Here is a 9422-nt window from a genome sequence, read left to right as displayed (position 1 = left end):
ATTTTACAACATATTTTCCTACAACCTCACCAGCATTTATTATTGTCTGTATTTTTGATAATTGCCATTTTGACCAGAGTAAATGAAATCGTAGTGTACTTTTGATTTGCATTTCCCTGATTGCCAGAGATGTTGAACAGCTTTTCATATATTTTTGGACATTCAGTTTTGAGAGGTTTTTGTTTAGTTCTTTTGCCCATTTATAGATTGGGGTATTTGGTGGGTTTTGGTGTTAAATTTTTTGAGTTATTTATGTATTCTGGATATTAATCCCTTATTGCAGGAGTAACTAGAAAAGATTTTCTCCCATTCTGTAGGTTCTCTCTTCATGCTCGTACTCATTTCCTTTGGTGTGCATAAACTTTTTAATTTGATAGCATCCTGCTTATTGATTCACGGTTTTATTACTCACACTTGGGGGTCTTGTTAAGGAAGTCAGTGCCAGCACTTATATGATGGAATGTTGACCCTGAGATTTCCTCTATCAGTTGCAAGTTTTCTGGTCTAATTCCTGAGTCTTTGATCCATTTTAATTTGACTTTTGTGCAGGGTAAGTGATAGGGACCTAACTAATTTCTTTACACATAGCTATCCGATTTTCCCAGCACCATTTGTTTAAAAAGGCTGTGAGCCAGCCCTACAAAGAATACTCAAAGATAAACTGCACCCAGAAGAACTCAAAACAAATCTCAAAGCTCCCAATAGAGAAAGATCAACTGAAGAGTAACCTGTCAAATAAAAATTGAGACACCCACAGGCTGAGAGTAAAAGAATAGAAAAAGATATTCCATGCAAAGGGACTCTGAAAATAAGCAGGAGTAGCTATCCCCATATCTGACAAAGCAGATTTCAAGCAAAAAAAAATTAGAGGAAACAAAGAAGACCATTACATCCCAATAAGTTGAATAATCCAACAAGAAGATATAAATAGTAAATATTTATGCCTCAAATGTCAGTACACCCAGTTACATTAAAAAAAATACTCCATTTGATAGCATCCTGCTTAAATTACAGATAGACCACAGCTCAATAATACTGGGTGACTTCAAGACACTTTTTTTTTCAAGGAAATTTATTTCTTTTTTTAAAAAAATTTTCTGTAGTGATAGATAGACATCATGCCTTAATTTTATTTATTTATTTTATTTTTTATTTGTTTATGTGGTGCTAACAATTGAACCAGTGCCTCACACATGCTAGGCAAGTACTCTGCCACTAAGCTACATCCCCAGCCCCAAGCCACAATAAATATAAACATAATATTTGCTTTAAGAAAAGGAATTTTAAAAATTCTATCTTTTTGAAAAATGTTGAGATGATCATATAAGACACTAATTTCCAGACACTGGGGCCTTAATTCTCTCTCTATTGCTCAGCCAACTCCACTCTTTTTAAAAAAATTTTATTTTATTATTTTTAATCAGGTATACATGACAGTAGACAGCTCTTGGGTTCATTGTACACAAATGATGCAGAATTTTTCACATCTCTGGTTGTACGTGAAATAGAGTCACACCATTTGTGCAATCATGTGTACCTAGGGTAATGATGTCCATTTCATTCCACCATCTTTCCTACCCCCTTCCCCCCTCTAGCCCTCTTTGCCCCATTCAAAGTTCCTCCACTCATTGCATGCCCCCCCCCATTATGGATTAGCATCCACTTATCAGAGAAAACATTCAGCTCCTGGCTTTGAGGGATTGGCTTATTTTGCTTACCATAATATTCTTTAGCTCCATCCATTTACCTGCAAATGCCATAGTTTGATTACTCTCTTTTACTTCGAAGTAATGTTCTATTGTGTATATGTACCATGGTTTCTTTATTCATTCATCTATAGAGGAGCATCTAGGTTGGTTTCACAGTTTAGCTATTGTGAATTGTGCTACTATAAACATTGAAGTGGCTGCATCATTACAGTATTCTTTTTTTAAGTCCTTTGGGTACAGACCAAGGAGTAGGATAGCTGGGTCAAATGGTGGTTCCATTCCAAGTTTTCTAAGGAATCTCCATAATACTTTTCAGAATGGTTGCACCAAAATTTGCAGTCCCACCAGCAATGTATGTGTGTACCTTTTCCCCCACATCCATGTCAACACTTCTATTGCTTGTGTTCTTGATAACTGCCATTCTAATGGGAGTGGAATGAAATCATAGAGTAGTTTTGATTTGCATTTCTCTAATTACTAGAGATGTTGAACATTTTTTATGCACTTGTTGATCAATTGTATATTATTTTCTGAGAAGTGTCTGTTCAGCTCCTTAGCCATTTATTGATTGGGTTGTTTGTTTTGGGGTGTTAAATTTTTTTGAATTCTTTATTTATCTTGGATTAGTGCTCTATCTGTTCTGTGTGTGGCAAAAATTTACCCCCCAAACATCGGCTCTGTCTTCACCTCAATTATTGCTTCTTTTGCTGAGAGGAAGCTTTTTAGTTTGAATCCATCCCATTTATTGATTCTTGATTTTATTTCTTGTATTTTAGGAGTATTGACCTACTTTTTCTTCTATCAGGCACAGGGCCTCTGATCTAATTCCTAAGTCCTTGATCCACTTTGAGTTGAGTTTTATACATTGTGAGAGACAGGAGTTTAGTTTCATTGCTGCATATGGATTTCCGGTCTTGTCAGCACCATTTATTGAAAAGGCTATCTTTTCACCAGTGTATGTTTTTGTTGCCTTTGTCTAGTATGAGATAACTGTATTTATGTAGGTTTGTCTCTGTGTCTTCTATTCTGTATCATTGGTCTGCATGTCTATTTGGGGGCCAAAACCATGCCATTTTTGTTAGTATAGCTTTGATGTATAGTTTAAGATCTAGTATTGTGATGCCTCTGCTTCACTCTAATTGCTAAAGATTGCTTTGTCTATTCTTCTTTTTTCTAGGGCTTTGAGATGTAATGTCAGGTCATTTATTTGTTGACTTTTTGAATGAGCTTAATGCAATGAACTTTCCCCTTAGCACTGCCTTCATAGTGTCCCAGAGATTTTGATATGTTGTATTGGAGTTCTCACTTACCTCTAAGAATTTTTTTTATCTCCTTCCTGACGTCTTCTGTTATCCAATGTCATGCACTAATAATAATAGTGTATTATTTAGTCTACAAGTGTTGGAGCAGCTTATATTTTTTATTTTATTATTGATTTCTAATTTCATTCCATTATGGTCAGATAGAATACAGGGTAGTATCTCTACTTTTTTTATTTGCTAAGACTTGCTATGTGGCATAACATATGGTCTATTTTGGAGATGGATTCATGTGCTGCCGAGAAAAATGTGTATTTGCTCATTGATGGGTGGACTATTCTATATATGTCTGTTAAGTCTAAATTATTGATTGTTTTATTGAGTCCTATAGTTTGTTTAGTTTTTGTTTGGAAGATCTATCCAGTGGTGAGAAAGGTTTATTAAAGCCACCCAGTATTATTATGTTGTTGTCAATTTGATTCTTGTAGTTGAGAAGGGTTTGTTTGATGTATGTTGATGCCCCATTGTTTGGGGCATAGATCTTTATGATTGTTATGTCTTGTTGATGCATTGATTGTTATGTCTTGTTGATGTATTGATTGTTATGTCTTGTTGATTCCTTAAGCAGTATGAAATGTCCTTCTTTATCCCATTTCATTAACATTGGTTTGAAGTCCACTCTATCTGATATGAAGATGAAAACCTCTGCTTGTTTATGTGGTCCATGTGAGTGGTATGGTTTTTCCCATTCTTTCACCTTCTGTAGCTGTCTTTCCTAAGAGATGAGTCTTTTTAAGGCAGCACATTGTTGGGTCTTTTTTTAAAATCCAATTTTTCAATCTATGTCTTTTAGTTGATGGGTTTAGTTCGTTCACATTCTGGGTTATTATTGAAATATGTTTTGTATTCCCTCCCAGTCATTTGGTTCAATTTTGGTTTTTAACTTGACTTAGTTTCTCCTTTGATTGGCCTTTCCTTTAGTGTAGTTCCTCTCTTTGATGATTTTCATTGTTGTTTTTCATTTCCTTCTCATGAACTATTTTGACAAGAATACTGTATGGTGCAGGCTTTCTCATTGTAAATTTTTAAAACTTCTGTTTATCATGGAAGGTTGTTATTTTGTCATCAAATCTAAAGCTTGATTTTGCTGTATATAAGATTCTTGGTTGATATCCACTGTCTTTCAGAGCTTGATATATGTTGTTCCAGGTTCTCCTGGCCTTAAAGGTCTGAGATGAAAAATCTGCTGAGATCCGAATTAGTCTCCCTCTATATGTAATCTGATTTCTCCCTCTTGCTACCTTTAGGATTCTGTCTTTATTCAGTATACTAGGCATTTTCATTATAATGTGCCTTGGTGTAGATCTGTTGTGATTTTGTACATTTGGTGAACTGTAAGCCCCTTGTATTTGATTTTCTAATTCATTCTTCATGTTTGGGAAATTTTCTGATATTATTTCATTGAAGAGATGGTGCATTCCTTTGGTTTGAATCTCTGTGCCTTTCTCTGTCCTGATAAATCTTAAATTTGACCTTTTGATGTTATTGCATAATTCTTTGATGTTATGTTCATGGTTTCTTATCATCTTCACTGTATGATATACATTCTTTGCAAGATTATATATTTTGTCTTCATTGTCTGAGGTTCTGTCTTCCAAGTGACCTAGTCTGTTGGTGATTCTTTCTATTGAAATTTTTAATTTGGTTTATTGATGCCTTCATTTCAAGGATTTCTGTTTGTTTTTTCAGAATATCTATCTCTCTCTTGAAGTAATATTTTGCTACCTGAATTTGTTCTATCATCTCTTTTTTGGAGTGATCAATTTTTGTCTATATATGCTCTCTTAGGCATTCTTTAATTCACATATTATTTTAATTATGCACATTCTGAACTCCTTCTCTGACATTTCATCTACTGCACTGTCAATGGATTATATTATTGTAGTATCTTAGTTTGTTTGGGGCAGTTTTCTCCCTTGTTTTTTCATGTTGTCTGTGTGTCTTCCTCTCTTGCATTGTGGATCTGAACTATTGCAGTTTCTACCCTATAATCTTGTAGTGTCCCTGCAGGTTACCAATATCTTTAAGGGGGAGATCAATGTTTACAACACTCAGTGCAACCAATATGCAGCCATAAATCAATTAGCTTCTTTTTTTAATATTTATTTTTCAGTTGTAGTTGGACACAATACCTTTTATTTATTTTCATGTGGTGCTGAGGATCAAACCCAGGACTTGCACATGCTAGGCAAGTGCTCTACCGCTGAGCCACAACCCTAGCCCTCAATTAGCTTCTATTTAGACATTTACAGTTGTGTTGTTATAAGTAGAAATGATGAGTTCAGTTATCTTCTACCATATAGCCTGTAGGTTTGCATAAGAGTTTACAGTTTCTAATGGTGGACAGAGGGAGAAGGGAGTAGGCTGTGATGTTTATGAGATAGAATGTGAGAATATAGAGGTATTAAATTATAGAACCAGTGAAAGAGAAATCAGAAGAAGTTGGCTGTTAGCAGGAGAAAAAGAGAGAGAGAGAGGCTACCCTATTCAAGGCTCCCTTTTGCCTCTGCAACAGGATGGTGTCTGTTAGCACACCTAATAGGGATAATTCTGGTGCAACCAGGCCCATAGGGACCTTGGTGATGGTATTCCAGGTCCTGGTTGTTGTCCCTAGATGGAAGAGACCACATCCCTAGTTGGTGGTGGCTGTAGCATCAAGCCTGTAGTTTCCTTGATGTTGGGCTTCCAGGCCTCAATCAGTGTCCCAAGTTGGAAGCTGCCCCAATTAAAGATGGCAGAGGCGGCAGTGGAGGTAACCCAAGATGGTGGTGGAGGTGTCCCAAGATGGAGGCAATTGCTTTCAGAGATGGGGCTGGAAGGATGGACTGTGCAATGGTGTTGGGCAGCCGTTCTATGATGGTGCACTGTGGCGTGTGGTGCTGCAATGGGAAGCTGCCTCCTGACCCTGACTGTTGCCCCACAGTGGAGACTACCACATGGAGAGGATTATAGCAGTGGCTGCAGTGTCCCAAGATGAAGGCGGTTTGGGTGGAGTCATATGTTGGTGGATAGGGAATTGCAGTGCCGTGGGCTTGGTGACCTCTCTCCAGAGAGGCAAAGCATGGTGGTGGCCCCTTTGCTCTTCAGTGGTCTGGTCATGTTTCAAGACATCTTTATCACCACAAAAGTTAATGGAAATTTTTCTCAAAGGATCCCACTCCCTGTCTCCATTCATAGCTGTGCAACATGCATAAGGACAGCTTCCACACCTGGAATAATTTTCCTCGTCTGTCAAGGTGATCTGTACTTGCAGAGTTTGTGACCTGCCCATGGAGGGCTGCCCACAAAGAACTTTCCATGCCATGCCCCACAGAATTCATTCTAGCCTGCAAATTCCAGGAGATACCTGGGTCACTGGCCCATAAAGAGCATTGAATTTTTTTCTCTCCCTGCTCCACCTTCACACAGTTCCAGGGTGGCCAAACAAACCCTCAAAAACAGTATCATGGATATGGGAACTCCTCTAGCCTGCTGAATATCAAAGTTCCAGCTATGCATTGATTATCAAATACTTTTGAAAACTTAATAGTGATATGAGATTTATTTAAATTGTGGCAAAATATACATAACATAAAATTACCACCTTGACAATTTTTAAGTGTTCAGTTCAGTAGTTAAATATACTCACAATGTTGTAAGTCAATCTTCAGAAAGATTTTCCTCTTGCTAAACTGAAATTTCATGCCCATTAAACAAACCCCATTCTTTCTCCCCTCAGCACTTTGTTTTCTGTTTTACCCTTCTACTTTGTGTTTCTATGAATTGAACTACTCCAGGTACTGCATATACATGGAATCTTACAAATTTTCTTTGTTAGACTAACTTATTTTATTTAAAATATTTTTGTGTTCCCAAGTTTCACCCATGCTGAAACATATATTAGAATTTCTTTCCTTCTCAAGGCTTAATAATATTTCATCATATGTACATACCACATTTGGTTTATCCACTCATCCATCAATGGACACTTGAGTTACTTCTACCTTTTGTCTATTGTGAATCTTATTGTGATGAACATGGATATACAAATATAATTTGAGATTCTGCTCTCAATTATAATGAGTAAATACCCAGAAATTGAATTGCTTGATCTGGCAGTAATTATACTTTTATTTTTTTGAGGAATAACCATAATGTTTTCTATCACAGCTGCATCATTTTACATTTCTGCAAAATGGGTACAAATGTAACAATTTCTTCCTATCATCACCAATGCTTTTTTTCCTGTTTTTTTTTGTTGTTGTTGTTTTATAGTAGCCATCCCAAAGTGTGTGATATTCTAGACTGTGTTTTTATGCAAGCAAACTATCAAATCCATGGCAGAGGAAACTGAAAGTTCCTACTCCCTTAGTTCAATCATCCATATGTTTTAGTCTCCTCATTTGAATGGTTGAAATATTCCTTCCCTCACTTATCTGACAAAATGAAAAAGAAAAAAAAAATGTTTGCTCCATCTGTACTTTTGAAAGAATACACCCAAAATTACCTCTAAAGAAGAGGCAAGATTTAATTAAGAGTGTGTGGAGAAATAAGAGGAGAATTGTTAGGTGCAGGGCAGGCTGAACAAATGTTAGCTTCAGGATAGCCCGGGCACTCAAACCCACCTCTGTCTGGTCCGTTATCACCTGTTTGTGCCAAGTCTGAACACTCAACCTCACTCAAGGCTGAACACTCAACCCCCACCTGTCTGGTGCAACAGAAACCCACATCTGACCCCTGCCCCATCTGTCTGAAGGCAGATGATACCCTTAGCAACTACTATATGATCCAATCATTGTACGCCAACTAGGTGGCTTGCAGACCCAGAGACCCCATTAGATTTTGATTATAAAAACTCCCTCCTGCTGGGCCCCTCTCTCTTGCTCTCTCTGCCTCTCTCTCTTGCTTTTGCTCTCTCTTTCTCTTCTCTTCTTTTCTCTTCTCTTCTTCTTCTTCTTCTTCTTTCTCTCTCTCTCTCTCTCTCTCTCTCTCTCTCTCTCTTCTCTCTTGCACTGCTGCAATAAAGATCTCTTGGTCACTCTGAGTGTTGTGGTCACTTTCCTTTCAAGAATGAGCAGGAAAATATGAAAAAATTTGATGTCTGTGGAAAACAAAACCAGAACTACAAATAGTCTGACACCAAATCCATAGTGTGATATTTATACCTGCTTTAAGGTAAGAAGCCAACAGGAAAAAGAAAAGAAGCCTGGACACAAGGGTTCACTCTTGGTGTTTTTCAACAGGGCATACCTGCTCTAGCCTGAGAGCTCTAGGTATCATTGTTGCCTCTGATGAGACTTCTCCAGTTATCTGCATGGGGGCAACTTTCTCCTTTTCCTCAAGTCTTTTCTCAAATATCATCTTCTGCATAAGCTCTCCCTGAACACTTTGTTTAAATTTCCAACTCATATACAGTCCCTGGAGCTCTTGCTTCTCCTGTACCCACCTTAACTTTTATTTTTATTCTCATAGATTTTATTACATTCTAGAAGTCTATGCAACTTACTTATGATATAGTGATCTACTATTTATTGTGTCTCTTTCCCACTAGGAAAAAAATGCTCCACAAGGACAGGAATCCTTGTTGGTTTTATTGACTTAATATACTCTGAATTCATAGAATGATTCCTAGCACATAGTAAGTACTCAATGAACAATTGTTGAGTAAAAGAAAAAAAAGAAATATGTGCACAGGAAGAAACAATAAAAACAACAGAAAAATGTGTTCCTTGTGCTTCAATCATGCTCCCAAAATTCCCAGAGTGGAAAAAGATAAATACTTTATTAAGTGTATGTGCTAAAATGCTCATGATGTTATCACCTGAGTTTCCTTGATCCTGCTAAGATAGTGTGAATAGCCTTAGGAAATGTCAGAAATGTCCACCCAGAAGGAAAAAAGGAGACAGCCACATTATCCATTGTTCAAGTGCACTTTTAGGCAGCACAGGCATGGAGATCATGCTCTTGGAAGTAAAAAATCCAAAATATATGCAGACACCTGAGATGAGGTTATAACATCCTATACACGAGGAAAGCTACTTGAGAGATGTATGGAAGCAGTCACTAAAAGAGTTAAGGGGGTGTAAAGTGGTGCACGAGAAGGATCTCAACAGAATACACTTGAGGCCCCCTTCCTGATCACATTTTGAATCTCTCCTTAACTCAAATTTACCCAAATAATTAATGTTTAAGGACTATGATTTTGCCCTACCTTCAAGTCTGCCTGGGGAAAAGAATGAGAAGGAAAGAAGGATGTATATTGATTCTACACAAGAAATAAAGAATGAGGATCCCTCAGTTAGAAGATAGTTTGCCATATCCTGAAGGAGGCAGCAGCTGACCCTCAGGTGACTTAAAATCTATCACCTTAAATCCTCTGAAGTATGTGATCCAGAGATCACAGAGTACAATAGAT

Source organism: Marmota marmota, unplaced genomic scaffold (assembly GCF_001458135.2).
Source record: "Marmota marmota marmota unplaced genomic scaffold, marMar, whole genome shotgun sequence".
NCBI classification, from domain to species: Eukaryota; Metazoa; Chordata; class Mammalia; order Rodentia; family Sciuridae; genus Marmota; species Marmota marmota.
The sequence above is the reverse complement of the archived record's forward strand: the minus strand, read 5'-3'. Positions refer to the sequence as shown.